Below are 20,161 nucleotides of genomic sequence, written 5' to 3' on the forward strand. Positions count from 1 at the left end.
TGCCAAAATAGTGATCTTTGCACCCACAGTTTGCGATCATTATTCACCACGTACTTGTTCTCATCTTGTTCGGATGCCAAAATTCTGCACAGGAATACAACAGATTCTGATGAGTTGATGGCCTGTTGCTCGAATGCTACAGCTTCTTGTGAGATTTTCCTTTGAATCCATCATTTGTTGGTGTGTTGTAGCTCTTTCTCTAAATTTACCTCTAGTGGAGCAACATGTCTCTACGCTCTAGTTTGGATAGCTCATTTTTTGTAGCAAAGTCAAAAAGCTGTTAGCATTTCATTTTTTACGTTTGCTCTACAAAAACAACAATGCATCACCTTCAACAAAGAAACGAAGCTACATGTTTGTTTTTGCATATTCTTTTTGGAAGAAATATAGCTGTAAGCATCCAAGATTATGAAATCGCAAGGACTACTAACCAAGCAGATGGGAAGGATAAGGTGCTACATGAGAAATGTAGCACCTTTTCCTTCCTATCTCGACAAAAATTCACTACGCATGGTTTATTTGAAGAATCACCAAAATTTTGCAACCCACAATCAGTCCAAATATCTATTCCCTCTCCACCTCTCTTTAAATTTCCTCCTCCAAATCCGAATCCTCACACCGACGCTTGTCAACCCATTTGTATTCCTCACCTTATAATTACACAGCCCTTTTCAAATGCTTCATTTCCATTCTCCATTTGACTTGACCTACGATTGAACAACAGACACGCACACCCCGTGCTCGTTGAATGTTTTAGTGACCTACTACTTGCTTTGCTGATCGCTGTGGACTAGCTCATTGGCTGTGTTTGTAGTAGTAGTAGTAGAGAGAAGCAGGGCCAGTAAAATTTTTTAGTATTGACCGACGTTTTACGTGGCTCCTCAATCTTGCAATCGTGTCCCAACAACCTACCACAAATGGGTGATTGTGTAGCAACCTTTCCTGGTCTCACATTGATTTCTGATTATTTCATTGATTCGCACTAGAAGAATTTATCGCGATTCAACTTGAGATTTTTTGAATTTAGAGCAGCACAGTTGGATTCCAGTGGGAGGCGCTTGTATCCTGGGGGCTGGGTCCTATGCAGTGAAAGCAAGAGGAGCCAGCAGCCATGACACCAAACTTGCCAACTTCTACGAAATGGCCTTGATTTTGAGAAGGCTATAGTTGAGCAGGCTTTTGACGATGGATGGTTTCAACAAATGCCTTTAACCATGCAAAAACCCCTCATTCGCAAATCCCACCTCTGGCTCCAATTTCAAAAGCCCTGCATAGTCATTCAAGAAGGTATAAAGAAAGCGTACTCATGGATCCTGGACTTGTCCATTGTTGCTTCAAAAACAACATGAAGGCACTTAATGACAACAATCACTAAGCTATTGTTGGAGGCACTCCACAAGATGATGAAATCAGACGACCACATCATACGTTTTAGTGAGGAAGGGAGGGGGGGCAGAGGATTGGAGATTTTCCATGGGCTGAAGGAAGGGTGGGTGGGTGGGGTGGGAAGAGGGAGAGGGCCAGGGGGTGGGGAAAGGAGGAAGAGGAGGCAGAGAAGTCAGGGGAGCCAGGGAGGGAGAGGGACGTAGCAGAGCTTTTGGTGGGGGAGGAAAACATAAGGAGGAGGAGGAAGGGAGGCCATTGGGAATGGAGGAGGAGGAGCTTATGGATATGAAGCGCTGAAGCTATGGCAAAAAAAGCTTTGAAGCTTAGTTATGGCAACTCCATGATGAAGAAGATGGTAACCGGGCATGAAGTGGAAGCAGTTGCATAAATTCCAACACATTGTTCTAATGCTAACCCTTGGATTATTGTAAATCCCCAAAGGTTATAAAGTAGACACATGGCTCAAGGACAAGCTGGGATTCCTTTTCATTCCACAATACTTGCCTAAACAAAAGCAATGACAGGACCTTCCACTGTGAATCAAATAGCAAGTAACAAATGGCTATCAGTATATCAACCAAAGGAGGGAGTAGTGTTGCACACGAGAAAAGTAGGAATCCATGAAATACACTCATAATCCATGCAATACGCAGGAAGGCAAGGTCGCGGCCGAACCTCAATGGCAGCAAGTCAAGCCGATAAGGGGGCCCGAGATAGCATCAGTAAACTATCAACATTTGGGTGCCCTTGAGAGAATAAGGGTACTCTGATAAGATGAGCCGATGAAGAAAGGTAGCGCTTAGTAGTAGAAAAGTGAGTTGGGTTAGACAATAGTCATCGTCAAGAATAGCAAACCGAAGAGAGACACCAATGGAGAGCTAAGGTGATCCAAGAAGGCAGCATAGGGGGAGTTGGGAGTAATTAGTGAGGACCTAAGAGGAGTATCCACTATGAACCAGCACATGAGGAGGTAGGAGGAAATCAGTAGAAGAGGGAAGTGAGGAGCATGATGAAAGTTTGGATAGGGTAGCATTAAGTGTGACCGGTCAGCTAAGGTTCCATACCAAACTAAGATACCTCCAAAATGAGTACAACTACACTGCTTATCCACCCCACACCTGTAAGAAAACAATACAACGTCTATGCTCAACAGATAACAGGATCTCGTATGCAAGAGAGAAAAGCTGATAGTTTGGAGAATTAAAAAAAATTGATTACTATAAAACTGATACAATAGAGGGCGCTGCCTCCCAGCCATGCGCTCCTATGTGAGAAGCTTCAAAACTTGGTAGGACTCTAATACATGATTGCATTAATAATTTGCCTAGGTCTTATTGCATTTGAAGTAGCATAGTATCTTCTTTTAAGGTGGATAACCCTGATAGAAAAGTTCAAATCCATGGCTCTATATCTTGTAATTGACCTAGACTTGTTATGTCTCTAAGACAGATTAGACCCAAGCATGGTACCAAATCTTTTTCCATAAATAGGTCTTTACATTACTTTCTTTTTTTAAAAACCCATCGCATACATTAGAATAGGTGTCGATCTTCAACATTGGTTTTTCATACCCATGTTGGGGATCAATGGGCAAAACAAGATGAATCTTGGTAGGAATCTAATACATGATGGCATAAAGATTTTTCCTAGGTGTTATTGCATTTGGAGTGGTGTAGCATCTTGTTTTAGGATAGATAATCCTTTTTTTGCCGCAACTCGAGCTCAAAAGTTTTTGATAGGGTAAGGTCAAATCCATCTCTCTATATCTCATAATAGACTAAGAGTTGGTATGCATCTAGTATTACACACATTGGATATATTCTCCACAATAAGCATTATCCTACCAATATTTGGATACATGTCCCTTTTCAAAGAAAAACCCTGTCACATAAACTAGTACAGGTGGGGTCTCCAACATTGGCTTTTCATACCCATGTTGGGAATCAATGGTCCAAATTAGATGAAACTTGGTAATACTAAAATACATGATGGCATAAATATTTTGCCTAGGTTTTATTGAATTTGGAGTAGCATAGCATCTTGCTTTAGGATGGATAACCCTTTCTTTGCCGCACCTTGAGCTGACACATTTTTGATAGGGTAAGGTAAAATCCATGGCTCTATATCTCATAAAGGACCAAGATTTGGTATGCCCTTGAGTGACATTGGACCCAAGAGCTTTACCAAATCTTGGCTCATAAATGAGCTTACACATGCCTTTTTTAAAAAAAAGTTATCTCTCATACACTAGGACATGTGTTGACTCCAATGTTGGTTTTTCATACCCATGTTGGGCATCATTGGTCGAACAAAAAATATCAGGAGTCCAATACATAATAACATTAAGATTTTGTCTAGGTGTTATTTTATTTGGAGTAGCATAGCTTCTTGTTTTAGGATGGATAACCACTTTCATAAGTTGCACATTGAATTGGAACATTTTTGATAGGGTAAGGTCAAATTCATGGCTCTATATCTTGTAATAGAACAAGAATTAGTGTGTCTCTACATCATATTAGACCCAAGCACTATGTCAAATCTTGTCCCATACATAGGACTATACACGAATCTCTTTCAAAGAAACCATGTTGCATACACTACAACACAAGTGGGTCTCCAATGTTGGTTTTTCATACCCATGTTGGGCATTGCTATTTGAAATAAGATGAAACTTGCTAAAAATCTAATAAATGATGGCATAAATATTTTTGGTAGGTGTTATTTCATTTGGAGTAGCATAGCATCGAACTTTTTAAATAGTGTAAGGTCAAATCCATGGCTCTATATCTTGTAATGGTCCAAGATATGGTATGCCTCTAAGTCAAATTGGCCCCATTCGCCATACACAATATTATCCCATAAATAGATCTATACGTTCCTTTCTTCTTTAATAAACCATGCCGCATACACCAGAACACGTGTGGCTTTTTTTACTACATATTTTTGATAGGGTAATGTCAAATCCATGGCTCTATATCTCATAATGTACCAAGTCTTGGTATGCCTCTAAGTAACAATTGAACCAAGCACTATATCAATTCTTGTCCCATAAATTCTTCTATCATGACTTTCCTTTAAAAAAACCCATCGCATACATGACTAGGGTCTTCATTTTTGGTTTTCCATACCCACGTTGAACATCGATGGTCAAAACAAGATGAAACTTGGTACGATGCTAATATATTATGACACAATGATTTTGACTAGGTGTTATTGCATTTGGAGTAGAATAGCATCTTGTTTAGGGTGGATAACTCGTTTTTTGCCACACCTTGGTCTGCAATAGTTTTGATAGGGTAAGGTCAAATCCATGACTCTGTATTTTGTAATGTATTGAGGATAGGTACACCTATGAGCCACTTTGGACCTAAGCACCATGACAAATCTTTTCTATAAATAGGTCTATACATTCCTTTCTTCTTTAAAAAACCCTCTTGGATACACCAAAACATGTGTGGATCTCCAACCGTTTGGTTTTTCAAATGCATGTCGGGAAAAGATGGTTGAAATAAGGTGAAACTTTGTAGGACTCCAACACATGATGGCATAAATATTTTGTCTTGGTGTTATTGTATTTGGAGTAGCATAGCATCTTGTTTTAGGATAAATAACCCTTTCTTTACCACAGCTCGAGTTGAAACATCTTTAATAAAGTAAGGTCAAATCTATAGCTCTGTATCTCTTAATGGACCAAGACTTTTTATAACTCTAAGTGGCATTTCATACCTAATCATGCCTCATAAATAGGTCTATACATGCCTTTCTTTTAAATAAAACTCTTATAAAATTGTGGCTCATACACTAGAACCTCTGTGGCTCTCCAACGCTAGTTTTTTATATCCATGTTGGGCATCGATGATCAAAATAAGGTGAAACTTGGTAGGACTCTATTACATTATATCATAAAGATTTTGGCTAGTGTTATTGAATTTGGAGTAGCATAGCATCTTTATTTAGGGTGGATAACCCTTTTTTTGACACACGTCAAGCTCAAAAAATTTTGGTAGGGTTAGGTCGAATTCATGGCTCTATATCGTAATCTTCTTCTTTTCTTTTGTTCAGTTCATCATGTGGCCAGGATCTTCAGCCTCACCTAATCTTCGGGATGCCATCTTTTGGGAGTTATATAACATTTTGGGGCACCCTCCTACTCCTGCGGAGTTATACACATACATGATGGGTACTACAAACACCCCCCAGGAGTCGGCAATACAGACTCCAAACCACCCCAATCCCACACCAGCTAAGATTACCCCAGTAGAGTCGAGATATCCCAACCAGCTACAAAGTCGATTCCCTTCTCCCCCCTTGCAATCAGGAGGTCCTTCTGCCTCGCAGAGCCGTCGGCATACTCCCGTGCCATCAAGAGTCGCTTCTTGAGCTATGAGTGGCTAGGGTACTCCTGTGTAGTCAAGAGTTGCTTCTCCAACTACGAGCAGCCAACGTACTAGCTCGACACGACAGGGCAGCAGACATAGTAGTAGGGAGAGTGGTGGGGGATGCATGGTAGCTTGCTTTGGGGTGGTAGTGGTGGGGACAGGGATGATTCAAATGATGCAGATGTGCCAGAGGGTGATGGTACGATTTATATGACATCATTCAGACAGGAGGCATCTTGATGGATGCACAGGGAAAGGACATCATGACCTTCATGCACTCTGTAATTGCTAACAACTACAGAGATTGCTTTATTCACTACAAAGACCATCCAAAAAAGTTAGCTAATGAGACCCTCGTTGCTGTTTGCTCTAGGTATCCCAATCCCCCCAATGTTCAGTTCACAGATAAATGGGCCAAGTCAAAGATTGTTGCGATACTTAGCAATAAAAGATCTTCGCTTAAGAGGCAGGCACTCGTCGAGGTTGCCAAGATCGAGGGAGGTCAACCACCAAGGGGCCAGCCCCACACTGCTCAGAAGCGTGAGTGGAAGAAAGCAATGAAGGCAGCAAAGGCGGACCCCAGTCTGCATGTGCAGGCACGAAGGATCGAAATGGAGCAATATGGAAGCGTGCATTTTGGAGCAAGGTGTGTTGAATCATGGGAGGCTTAATTTGTAAGTATCGATCTCAAATTATATGGTTTATAGTGTTTATTAGGAGGTGGTTTCTTTGTACTAACCCCTCCGCAAATTGTGTCATCTTGGAGCTTGATATCATAGGCAGGTACCCTACTCTTGTCAAGATAGCCTACCACTGCCACCATCATAGAGGAGATACATGGAGGTACTTCTATGATGACAGGTTGATTACTAAGGAGCAGTATATCCAGGCTACTAGATCACCCCCCCAGTATTTGAAAGTAATTAAATAATGTCAATATTATAAGTAAAGATTTGAATTTTCATACATTGATACATGTTATTCCTCGTTTATAGGACCTTGCGGCTGATCAGGAGGGAGAAGATGAGGAAGAAGGGAGCAAAGAAGGGGGCAAATAAGGGGGCAAAGAAGGGAGCAAGGACGCGGAGAACTTAGATTAGTTGTAGAAGTAGTGCTAGCTACTCTTTTTTGTACTTGAAGCCACTGTTGTGCCTCTCTTGTATATACACTCCTCTTAATTTTTGTACTTGAAGCCATAGGACGTGGCTTGGCTTCATGCTATATGTACATACAAGCACTTTTTGAGCTATGAATTAATATACTCCTTTTATTTTTTTGGCTTTCAATTTCCTTGTGCAACGTTCTATCAATGAATGCCTTGTGAACTAAACATTTTGGAGTTGTAATGTTTTATTCGGAATTGTAATCATCGGCTATAGATGTGCTTGCAATTGTGCTAATTAAAATGCGGTTGGCTATAAGAATTGAATTGCACAATGTGGAAATGGGATTCTTGTAACTACATAGCATACACAACATACACAACATTCTATTCAACCACACAAAATTCTGCTTTTATTTAAAAAAAAGATTCTGTAGAACGTCTATAAAAAAAGGATAATGGAACACCTATGGCACAAAAGGTAGACATAGATCTAGGAGATGATGTACCTATTGTTGATGTCATCATAGATGGCCAGACTATTTCTAATGCATACATTGATGGGGGTGCATCGATAAATGTCATGAGTGAAAAGACAATGAAAGATGCTGATATGAAGTTATCTTCTCTCAACTCTCCTTATCGCATTAAGTTGGCTGATAATACTAGAGTGAAAACTCTAGGAGTTGTGAAGAATTTGGCAGTGGATGTGTGTGGAATTTTTGTACCTACAACATTTCAGGTTATTCCTACAAAACCAGATGCTAGGGCTTACCCATTGATCTTGGGAAGGCCTTGGCTCCGTCAAGTGAAGGCAATATAGAGAATTTCTGTACCTATAACATTTCAGGTTATTCCTACAAAACCAGATGCTAGGGCTTACCCATTGATCTTGGGAAGGCCTTGGCTCCGCCGTCAAGTGAAGGCAGTATAGAGAAGCCTCGTTCTGTCCTAACTTGCTCCAAGCTGGGTTTATTTTTCTAGTTGAGAATTCAGAGTGGGTTTCTCTAGTGGTGGTTACTCCCAAGAAAGGAAAGAAATGGCATGTTTGTGTGGAATTTCGCCCTCTGAATGCATGCACAAAGAGGGATTATTTTCCTCTACCATTTTAGGATGAGATATTGGATCAAGTTGCAAGCCGTGAAATATATTCAATATGTGATGGGTACTCCAGATACTTCCAAATTCGGATTTGTGAGGAAGATCAAAGGAAGACTTCATTTGTTACACCATGGGGGGTGTATGCGTATAGGGTGATGCCATTTGGTTTAACTAATGCACCAGCAACTTTCCAGCATTTCATGAGCTAGGTATTTGCACCCTAGTTGGGAAAGTTCATAAGAGTGTTTTTGGATGATTTTTGCATTTATTCAAGCCGTGTGGATCACTTGGAAAAGTTGAGGATTGCATTGAAAAGTATTGATGATGCAAAAGGTTGCCTTAATCTTGTAAAATGCCATTTGGCCAAGAAGAAGGTGGCTGTATTAGGACATGTTATCTCAGAGGAAGGTATAGAAATGGATCTTGAGAAGGTACAAGTAATCATGGCCCTTCCACCACCTAGTAATGTTAGAGAGGTGAGGGACATTTTGGGTAAAACAAAGTATTACCAGCGCTTTGTTGATATTGTTAGATATCAATATTCTCGTGTAACTATGCGGGAACCACCTAATTCTACTTGTAAGCACCCCATATGAGGAGAAGGCATTTGGGTAGCTTGATTATCCAGTAGGTCCTGGTTTGGACACCAGATGGGGGCCATGTGTGGCCTGATGGTTGGACGGCTTTAGATAGAGTTGGCACACTACCAACTAGGCTACATGCAAGTGCAGGAAGGCATCCCATGACTGACTGCACTGAGAGTAGACGGAGCATTTCCCGAGGTAGCCCACTCAGTTGCGGGACCCATTTGGAGCCCCAAATGATCCTGGATGGCTCTGGGATGAATGGTTACTGTAGGTTAGTTGCTCTATTTTGCACCACGTCTCTATCGTGTGGTCGGTGGCCTATTTCCTGACCCCCAGTCGGCCATTTTGGGCGAACTATGTCGGTCACCCAATTGGGTCTAACCGACTACGATTGGTGGCTATATAAGAGCAAGCCTGTGAAGCCCATTATCATCACTGGCTACAGCAACCCTAATTCCTTATCATCCAGCCTCCATCCTCTACTATTGCCAGCATGCCATCGAAGCTTCTCTCACAGGAGCTCACGGCTGGGAGGTAGCACCATATATTGTATCATTTTACAGTAATCAAATTTTTGATTCTCCATAAAATCTGCTTCTCTCTCTTGCATACGAGATCCTGTTATCTGTTGAGCAAAGACGTTGTATTGTTTTCTTACATGGTATTAGAGCTTGGGCTCTAGCAAGAAGATTTGGTAGTGTGTTTCTGTTTGCGAGCAGATTGCGAGAGATGGCCCAGCCCGCAAGACTGCGAATCCCACCGTTCGGCGAAAGCGAAAAGTTGGACGGCACTAACTATCCACTTTGGAAGTTCAAGATGAAGGCCATCCTAAGCGCATACGAGCTTTGGGATATTGCTACTGGGGTGGACATGAAGCCGGTTGTGAGACCAAATCTAGCCAATGTAGGACAATAGATAGTACCAACTGCGGAAGAGATTCTCGCATGGACAAGAAGAAATATAGATGCACTGTGTTCTATTGTCTGCAGTGTAAGTGATTCTGTCATGGTGTTAATTCAACATGTCACCATAGCGGAGGAGGCATGGACGGCCTTGAAAAACTAGTACGAGACCACAAATTAGGCGCGGATTCAAAATCTAGAGACTCAACTCGCGAACGAGAGACTGTCTCAGTCTGAAGCGGCAGAGAAGTTCATCACCAGGGTGAAGAATCTGTGCGATCAGATGACTGCGATTGGCATCACCATCACCAGCGAGAATCTAGCACGAAGGTGCATACGGATTCTCCCACCAAAGTACGACGGTCTTGTTATGGTGCTGAATACGCAAAACAGAAATCCGCCCCTCAACTTTGAGGATTTTAGCGCCATGCTTCTGGAGGAGATGCATCAAAAGACGAGGACTGGAGAAGATTTGGTTTTCTCGACTGGATCAAAGAAAGGTAAGGGTAAGGACTCTGGTAACCCATCTTCTTCTGATGATAAAAAGAGAAAGAAGAAGATCAAGTGCTTCTATTGCAACAAGGCTAGGCACAAGTAGAATGAGTGCCGAAAGAAGATTGCATATGAGAAGAACAGAGTAAAGAAAGAGTCCAACAACAGCGCGCAGGTAGTACCAGTAGAGTTGTTCATAGAAATTGAGGAGATTTGCACAGAGGTAGTTCATGTACCTACGGATGACTCTTGGATTATTGACAGTGAAGCATTGTGCCACATGACTAGTCAGAAGGATTGGTATACCTCTCTACATCCGGTAGGGAATGACATCCTGGTACCAGTCGGCAATGATGCAAAATGTCCAGCAAAAGGAAAAGGTATGATTGCTCTCAAGTCAGATAGAGTTGTAAAATAGTTGTCCGATGTTCTTTATGTGCCAGATATCAAGAGGAACTTGTTTTCCATTTCCACAATCACGGATCAGGACCTCAAAGTTCAATTCAATAAGAATGGTGCACAGATTTTGGATCTTCAAGGGAAGGTCGTTGGTAAAGGTACACGGCGCAACAACATCTACAAACTCTCAGCTTTCAGTGCTCGAGCTGATGTGAAGAACACAAGGCTATGGCATGAGAGGTTTGGTCATCTAAACCTTAGTTCTTTAAAGGAGATGCATAAAAGTGGAATGATTGTGCATGATGAGCAAGCAACATCGGCAGCCCTTTCCTAAAGAGGCCAGCACAGCAAAGGCTCCTCTAGAGCTCGTTCACACAGACCTCTGCGGAAAGATGGAGACGGAAGCTTTGGGTGGTTCCTACTACTTCATGACACTGATCGACGATTACAGTAGAAGGATATGGATATACTTCCTGACGACTAAAGATGAGGCTTTTAGTAAGTTCAAAGAATGGCATGTAATGGTCAAGAAAGAAATGGGGAGGAAGGTGGAGAAGTTGAGATCAGACAGAGGTGGAGAGTTCACATCAAGTGAATTCAAAAGTTATTGCAAAAGTCACGGGATCAAGAGGAAGAAACCCCCGCCACATACATCATAGCAAAATGGAGTAGCAGAGTGCAAGATGCATGTCATTTGCAAAATGGGTAGGAGTATGATGAAAGGGAAAGATTTGCCAAAGACTTTTTGGGCTGAAGCATGTAACACGACAGTTTACATTCTGAATCATAGCTACACGAAGGCTGTGAACGGGATGACTCCACTATAGGCCTTTTTTGGTAAGAAACCTTCAGCTGCACATTTCAAAGTTTTTGGATGTGACTGTTTTGTGCATGTCCTTGATGCTAACAGGACCAAATGGGAACCGAAGAGCCAGAAGTGTATTTTCTTAGGCTATAGTGAAGAGGTGAAGGGTTACTGTCTCTATAACCCTATTACCAAGAAGGTAATAGTAAGTCACGATGTGGTCTTCTCAGAACAGTCACATCAATTGCAGGAAGATGCTTCCTTCCCAGAGAACCAGGACTAGGATATCCATCTAGTACAACCACCAACAACAGACCAAACTCCCCCAACGGTGCTTGGGAGGATTCAAGATAAAGAAGAGCCTGCAGAACCACAACGGCAACAGCCATTCCCGAAGTGGGTAAAGCAGCTTTTGGATGGCAGAGAACCTCCAGCCATTGAGGAGGAACCATCTAAACACTGCCGGTCCAAGAGGTTAGAGGAGCAAAGAAGGGTGCATGAACACTTGGTCAACTATGCTTTGATGACAGAGGTGATCCGTGCTGAGGAACCCAAGTGTCTTGAAGAAGCACAGGGTGATGATAGGTGGATGGAGGCTATGCAGTCAGAGCATGGCTCCATAATGAAGAACAACACTTGGGACCTTATGGATCGATCACCAAAACGCAAGGTAATTGGCACCAAGTGGGTGTACAAGACCAAGTACAAGTCTGACGGCACGTTGGATACGTACAAGGCTCAGCTCATGGCAAAAGGATTCGCACAAGTACATGGTTTTGATTATCAGGATACTTTTGCTCCCACAGCTCGACTAACCACAATTCGCAGTGTTTTGGCTTTATCAACACAAGAAAGTTAGCCCGTGTTTCAAATGGATGTAAAATCTGCCTTTCTAAATGGAGATCTCAAGGAGGAGGTATACGTGGAACAACCACCAGGTTTTGTGATCCCGATTCAGAAGGTAAAGTCTATAAATTGAAGAAGGCACTTTACGGGCAGAAACAGGCTCCACGAGCATGGTACGAGTGGATTGATGCCTACTTTCTACAAAACGGGTTCAAGAGGAGCCCATCTGATGCAAATTTGTATAACTATAGAGAAGGAGGCAGATGTATGATCGTGGTCCTTTATGTGGACGACCTTGTCATAACAGGGAACCATGAAGAGAAGATCTCGCAGACAAAGCATTTGCTAGGAAGAGAGTTTGAAATGACAGACCTTAGACTGATGCATTTTTGTTTGGGGATTGAAGTTTGGCAAGAGCAAAACAGATCTTCATCTCACAGCTGAAGTATGCTGGAGAGATACTTAAGGCATTTGGCATGGCTGAGTGCAGTTGGCACCTCTATGGAGGTTGACGTGAAGCTCTCAAATGAGGATTCATCACCACTGGTGGACGAAGCGAAGTATAGAAGGCTTGTGGGCAGTTTGATTTACTTGTGCAACACACGGTCAAACATCAGCTTTGCGACTGGTGTACTAAGTAAGTTTTCCAATAAGCCCCGGGAGAACCATTGGAGGGTAGGGATGTGGGTGCTGAAATACATCAAAGGCACACTTGATTATGGCATCATCTATACCAAGGGCAACATCTTGACGAGATTCTGTGACTCGGATTGGGCAGGAGACGTGGACAGTAGGAGATCAGTGATAGGTTACTGTTTCTCACTTGGATCTGGAGCTGTGTCATGGGTCAGCAAGAAGCAACCCACAGTTGCTCTTTCTTGTATCGAGGCTGAGTACAAATCAGCATGTTTTTCTTCTTGTGAGACAATGTGGTTGAGGAGGATTTTAGGGGACATGGGTGCATTGCAGAACAAGCCTACATAGTTATCATGTGACAAACTCTACTTGTAAGCCCCCCATATGAGGAGAAGGCATTTGAGTAGATCGGTTATCTGGTAGGTCCTGGTTTGGACACCAGATGGGGGCCATGTGTGGCTTGATCGCTAGACGACTTCAAATAGAGTTGGCACACTGCCAACTAGGCTACATGCAAGTGCGAGAAGACATCCCATGACCGACCGCACTGAGGGTAGATGGAGCATTTCTCAGGGCAGCCCACTCTCGGGTTGCGGGGCCTGTTTGGAGCCCCAGATGATCTCGGATGGCTCTAGGCCGAACGGAGATCATAGGTTAGTTGCTCTATTTTGTGCTACGGTTCTATCATGTTATCGGTGGCCTATTTTAGGACCGACCCCCAGTCGGCTATTTTGGGCGGACTGGGTCGGTCACCTAATTGGGTGCTTTTTGGGAAGCAGCATCTTTTCAGATGTAGACAGCCTCTTCTCTCTCTTTCAGTGTATGAATTATTCTTGAATTTAGCATTGCTTCGATTGTTGCGCATGCATGGTGAATTCTCTCACAGAAGATGGGGCCTATCAAATTTTGAAAGTAGTGAGAAAGATCAAGGCAACCGTTATCGCAGCACATCAATATGCAATAGTAAAAAAGCACTCTATGGCATGCTGGCGATGAGCAGCCGAACTCTTTCTCTAGCTCAAAGTATCCATGTGTGGTATTAAATATGTTAGAAAAGTCACTGCCCCACCTGTGAGCCCCCGTTTTGAGGGGACAAGGGGACAAGGGACTATAGGGGGGAGGGGAGCACAGGTCCTACCAGGCTGGAAACCCAGCAAAGGAAGAGAGGCATGGCCCTTCTACGTGGCTTATGGAGCTGGAAATGGCAGCGCCTAGGATCTGCATCAGCAGCCCATGTGCTGGCACATGGGCCCATTTATAGGGCTGGCCCAAGCCAGCCAACCAGGTCGGTAGAGGCGGCCTACAGGTCAGTGCTGCAAGCAGGAGGCCGACCCCCTGCAGGTCGGTTTCTCCAGTCCCCAAGCAGGGCCTATAAAAAGCCCCCTCTCCCCCTCTCATTTCTCATCACCTGCACAAACAGCCTTGCACAAGCAAGCGTGCAGAGGGAGAGAAGTAGGCTCAGCAGTTGACAGCATCTCTTGGCTGTTTGTATACGCTCACCCGTTGAGCTTTTGTCTGCCCAAGATTGTGGGATAAAATATCTGAGCTTTTTGCTATCTATCTCTCCATCTCTCTGAGTGTTGTAGCTAGATCGAGAGTGAGGTGTGAGTGATTCTATCCTCTATTTCCAACATGGTATCAAAGCAAGGTTTACAGCTCTAGATCGGAGTACCTCAGCAAGTAGGTGACTCCAATCGACACCAGGTTTGCTGCGTGGTCAAGTTCTCCGCTGCAAATTCAGTTTCAGTTTACTGTTCTTTATTACAGCAACGATGGAGGACAAAGATTCTACTATTGCCTCTTCAGCCCCTTCTCTTCCTTCCTCCTCCTCCAGATTCTTCTCATTCACCATCCCGAACTTCAGAGACGGGGTCGAATTACCCGATCTGAAAGATGAAAAATCTAGTGGCCCAGAAGTTGTGGAAGCTAACAACGGGGGTGGAGGCAAAACCGGAAGACTTGCTAGACAACAAGGGGAAGATGGTCATTCTAGTAGATGGTGAAGAGCTTGAGAATTGGGAAGAGAGAGATGCCCACTCCTTAGCATTAATCATTGGGACCACGGCGGACTCTGTTCTTCCACACATCCAGATGGCCGAGACATCTGTAGAGGCATGGGCTATCTTGAAGGATTTGTATGAAACTGACAATACATCTCAAATTCTGATGCTCCAACATCAACTGTACAATCTGGACATGACTGAGGTAGACAATGTTTATGACGATCTGACAAAAGTCAAGGTGGTAAGGGACCAGCTCGGGACAGTTGATCAACAGGTAGACTCAAGTCATCTGGCATTGTTGACTTTACACAAGCTACCTCGAAGTTTTAAGAGTTTTGTGACTACGGTCACTGCAGGATAGAGGACCAAGCCTCTCACCTTCGAGGAGCTTGGGCCTTTACTATTGCAAGAAGAGGCTTGGGAAAAACTATTTACTCAATTGGTGGACGAGAAGGCTCTCGTGCCAAGGGACAAGCCCGGCAAGGGTAAGTTCAAAGACTCCAAGAGCAAAAGTAAGACCGAGGATGCAAAGAAAAAGAGATAGATGAAGTGCTTCTACTGTGAGAAGCTTGGTCATTCTGCTAAAGAGTGCCGCAAGAAGGCGGCGGATCTCAAGAAGGAGTCATCCAAGTCCAAGGAGAAGCCGAAGACCAAATTGGCAAACGTCACGACCGGTGCTCTCTTCATCATTACTGAGTATTGCTCCGCTTATGCAGTCAGCAAGGGAGAGGAAGATTGGTATGTGGACAGTGGAGCTTCAAAGCACATGTCCAACAAGGAGTGGTCAAAACCATGGAAGGTACGCATCCCGATTCCAAGGTCACTGTGGGGGATAACCGGTCATGCCCTGTGAAGGGTGTCAACATCAGTATTCCATTCATCACGACTGCAGGAAACGAGGAGTTGATTTCCAGTGTACTCTATGTACCGAATTTGTGCAAGAACCTGTTGTCTGTCAGTCAGATGGACAAGCACAATATGTCGGTCTTATTAGACAATAGCAAAGTCACTGTCATATCCAAGGCAACCGGACAAGTAGTGGCTCAAGGTGTCGAGGAGCATGGGCTATATCAGCTCAATGCTCTGTTGGTGCATGGGAACCATGGCAGATCCAAATTATGGCATGAGCGGTTCGGTCACGTCAACTATGGCACTCTCTCCAAGATACAGAAGACAAAGATGGTGGATGGACTTCCACCAATTGCAAGCAATGATCGTCTACGCAAGGCTTGCGTGGAAGACAAGCAACTCAGGGACAAGTTCCTACAAGACCTCATCACGAGCCAAGAAGCCGCTCGAGTTGGTTCACGCCGACATCTGCAGCCTAATGTCGACAAGTCCATTCGCAAGTTCGCGGTATTCTCTTTTACTAGTGGATGATTTCAGTCGCATGACGTGGATATTCTGCCTGACAAAGAAATCTCGGGCTTTTGAGAAATTCAAAGACTGGAAGGCCCAAGTAGAGAAGGAGAGCGGGGAGGTAATCAAAGCCTTCCACACCGATAGAGAGGGAGAGTTCACTTCTACCGAGTTCAATGGATTCTACAAGAAGCACGGGATTAAGAGACAGCTCACTACACCTCGCACATCTCAACAGAATGGAGTTGCTCAGAGGAAACACAAGACCGTCACAGAGATAGGGTTGACTATGTTACGAGGGAGGAATCTCTCAAAAGCCTACTGGGGTGAAGCCGTGAACACTGCCGTTCACATCCTCAACAGAACCAAGACCAAGGCTATTGATGACAAGACTCCATAGGAAGCTTATTATGATAAGAAGCCCACCATGTCTCATTTAAGGGTTTTTGGTTTCAAAGCATTTGTGCATGTGCATAAAATGAGTGAACAAAGCTTGATCCCCATAGCCGGAGCTATATCTTTGTGGGATACAGTGAAGAATCCAAGGCCTATTGCTTGTTTGACCCGGAAAAGAAGAAGATCCTTATCAGCAGGGATGTGATCTTTGAGGAGACCGAGCCACAACCTGCAGAAGAGGTTCCAAAACTTCCGGCATTACGCCCACCCAAGGTCACCATCCGAGAGGTGGAGCCAACTGAAGACCCCAAGGAGGAGGAGGAGCATGGCATTTTAGAGCCATCTCCCAAGTCAACTCCATCAAAAGCACCTCCATCATAGGAAAAAAAAAAAAAAGCACCTCCATCAGAGAAGAAACTACCACAATGGTATTTGAAGACCTTAGCAAACTCACGGGTCACGAACATTCCCGTAGAGCAATTTCAGAGCGCGGCGATCTCAATGAAACATGAAGACTCCCTCCGTGAACTACGCTTTGGTAGCTCAACTTGCAAGAGCCCCGTTCCTTCCACGAAGCGAAGGATATACCAAAATGGCAAGAAGCCATGCAGGCAGAGATGGGTGCATTTTGAAAAATGACACCTGGGATTTAGTACCCCAACCAACCAAGCGAAAAGGTCATTGTTGGGACTAAATGGGTGTACAAGCTTAAGTTCAAGTCAGATGGGAGCTTGGACAAGTACAAAGCAAGATTGGTGGTGAAAGACTATGCACAGTCAGAAGGACTTGACTTCGACGAGACCTTCGCTCCCACAGCTAGGATGGTGACTATTTAGACAGTCATTGCCTCGGCTGCTCATCACAGTTGGCCTATTTTTCAGACGGACGTCAAGTCTGCATTTTTTAAGGGTAACCTAGAGGAGAAGGTATATGTGGCACAGCCACCAAGATTTCAGATTCCAGGATCCCCATCAAAAGTCGATAAACTGAAGAAGGCCTTATACGGGCTGAAACAAGCCTCTCAACACAGAGGGGGATTTCTCTCAACACAGAGGGGGATTTACAACTGGTATTGATTCTATATGTCGATGACCTCATCATTACTGGGGATCATACGAAGAAGATTGCTCAGGTCAAGAGACTTCTCATGGAGGAGTTCGAGATGACTGACTTAGGCATACTTCACTACTTTCTTGGGATTGCGGTGAAGCAGGGAAAGAGCAGTATCTGTATTTCACAAGAGAAATATTGCAAGGAACTCCTCAAACACTTTGAGATGGAAATTTGCAAAGCAGTGACTCCCATGGAAAGTGGTCTAAAGATGAGTGTGCGTGATCCATCTCAGCCGGTTGATTCATCACTATATCGACGCCTAGTGGGAAGTTTGCTTTACCTCACCAATACCCGACCAAATATTTCCTACGCAATTGGATTGCTCTGTCAGTTCTCCGCCACACCCAAGAAGGCTCATTGGGACGCACGTATGAGGGTGCTAATGTACTTCAAGGCTACCTGCACTTACGACCACTTATACGAGAGGCATTGAGTTGGGAGGTTTCTGTGATAGTGATTGGGCAGGTGACATTGATACCCGAAGATCGACCTCTAGATATTGTTTCTTACTCTCATCAAGAGTTGTGTCATGGCTGAGTAAGAAACAACCTACAATTGCTCTTTCCTCTACAGAGACGGAGTACAGGGCTGCCTATACAGCGGCATGTGAAGCATTGTGACTCAGGTGGATCTTGAAGGACATGAATGTGGCCCAAGAAGATGCGACTGTGGTTATGTGCGACAACTAGAGTTACATAGAGATCGCCAACAACCCCGTGTTTCATGCACGGACGAAGCACATCGAGATCCACTATCACTTTGTTCCAGAACTCATCGACGAAGAAGTCATAGAGTTGATATATTGCCCGACCAACGACGACATCTCAGATGTCTTCATGGAACACCTCATTCGACGCATGGGGATCAGCCCACGGTTTTGTCATTGAGACGGGGTGTTAGAAAAGTCACCGCCCCACCTGTGAGCCCCCGTTTTGAGGGGACAAGGGACTATAGGGGGGTAGGGGAGCAGAGGTCCTACCAAGCTGGAAACCCATGCAGCAAAGGAAGAGGGGCGCGGCCCTTCTACCCGGCTTATGGAGCTAGAAATGGTGGCGCCTAGGATCTGCATCAGCAGCCCATGTGCTAGGCACATGGGCCCATTTATAAGGCTGGCTTGGGCCAGCCCTATAAATGGGATCGGCCCACAGTTGTGTCATTGAGAGGGGGTGTTATAAAAGTCCCCGCTCCACTTGTGAGCCCCCGTTTTGAGGGGACAAGGGAGCAGGGGACTATAGGGGGTAGGGGAGCAGAGGTCCTACCAAGCTAGAAACCCATGCAGCAAAGAGGGGCGCGACCCTTCTACACGGCTTATGGAGCTAGAAATGGCAGCGCCTTGGATCTGCATTAGCAACCCATGTGCTCAGCACATGGGCCCATTTTTAGGGCTAGTCCAAGCCAGCCAACCAGGTCAGTGGAGGCGGCCTACAGGTCAATGCTGCAAGCAAGAGGCCGACCCCCTACTGGTCGATTTTCTCCAGCCCAAGCAGTGCCTATAAAACGCCCCCTCTCCCCCCCTCATTTCTCATCACCTGCACAGGCAAGCGCGCAGAGGGAGAGAAGTAGGCTAAGCAATTGACAGCATCTCTTGGCTGTTTGTACACACTCACCCATTGAGCTTTTGTCTACCCACGATTGTGGAAGAATATATCTGAGTTTTTTGCTATCTATCTCTCCATCTCTCTGAGTGTTGTACAGGCTAGATCGGGAGTGAGGTGTGAGTGATTCTATCCTCTATTTCCAACAAAATAGCTATCATCTTGTTGAGCCATATGATTTAGGCAAGCTTTTCTTATTTACTAGTATGTATCCGTGCTAGCCTAGGCAACCTGAGCAAACCTACCATGCTTGTTCAAACATGCTGAGAGTTTGAACATGTTGAAATCACCTAAAACAATCCACAAAATTTGTGCATTTTAAGTCTTTGACTAATCCTACTAACATATAGGTGCGATGGCAATCAAATCCGCCACCAATCAGCCTTTTTCCTTTTTTTTCCATACTCAACACCTTCGGGGCTGCTGTTTTGTATGAAGTCTTTCAAGCATTAATAGGAGGTTTCTTTCTTTAGAAAAAAAAAAAAAGTAGGATGAAATCATTAAATCTTATCCCAAAGTATTGAGAAGAAAAGATGCTCTTATGACCTGATGTGGACATGGTCAACAAAATGGGACCTCCCTCAACGGGTGATCCATTGTATCCAAAGGCCACAACATTCAAGAGGAGAGTCTTGTTTTGGCAAGACAACATAATGGTTAGGTCCAAGGAATCATTCTCTTCTTGCCTCGGCTTTTATTAAAAGTTTTAGAAGATGACCAAATATAATATACATGGGAGTGCACCAATACACTATAATCTCTAAGGGAAGACATTGGGTTCACATGTTTGCTAGCTCATCGTGAATGCTTCTCTAGCAATATTATCCATATCATGCAAAGGACTTCCCTCGCTCATGGCTCCAGCTATGATTCTTTCTCGTCGTCAACATGGCAAAATGGAATCCCTTTAATTTCTTTCAATTGTGCCGTGACTATCCAAATCAGAGTCACCATAAATGTTTCTAGGAACGGATTTTAGGGTTTCAAATGGAAACATTTTTTAAAATCTCAAAAGGAGTTTCGCCTAGAAACATGCAAAATTAATATATGTAAAATAAAG

Source organism: Dipteris shenzhenensis, chromosome 8 (assembly GCF_047967505.1).
Source record: "Dipteris shenzhenensis isolate YYH24624 ecotype China chromosome 8, Dip_SZ_1.0, whole genome shotgun sequence".
NCBI lineage: Eukaryota > Viridiplantae > Streptophyta > Polypodiopsida > Gleicheniales > Dipteridaceae > Dipteris > Dipteris shenzhenensis.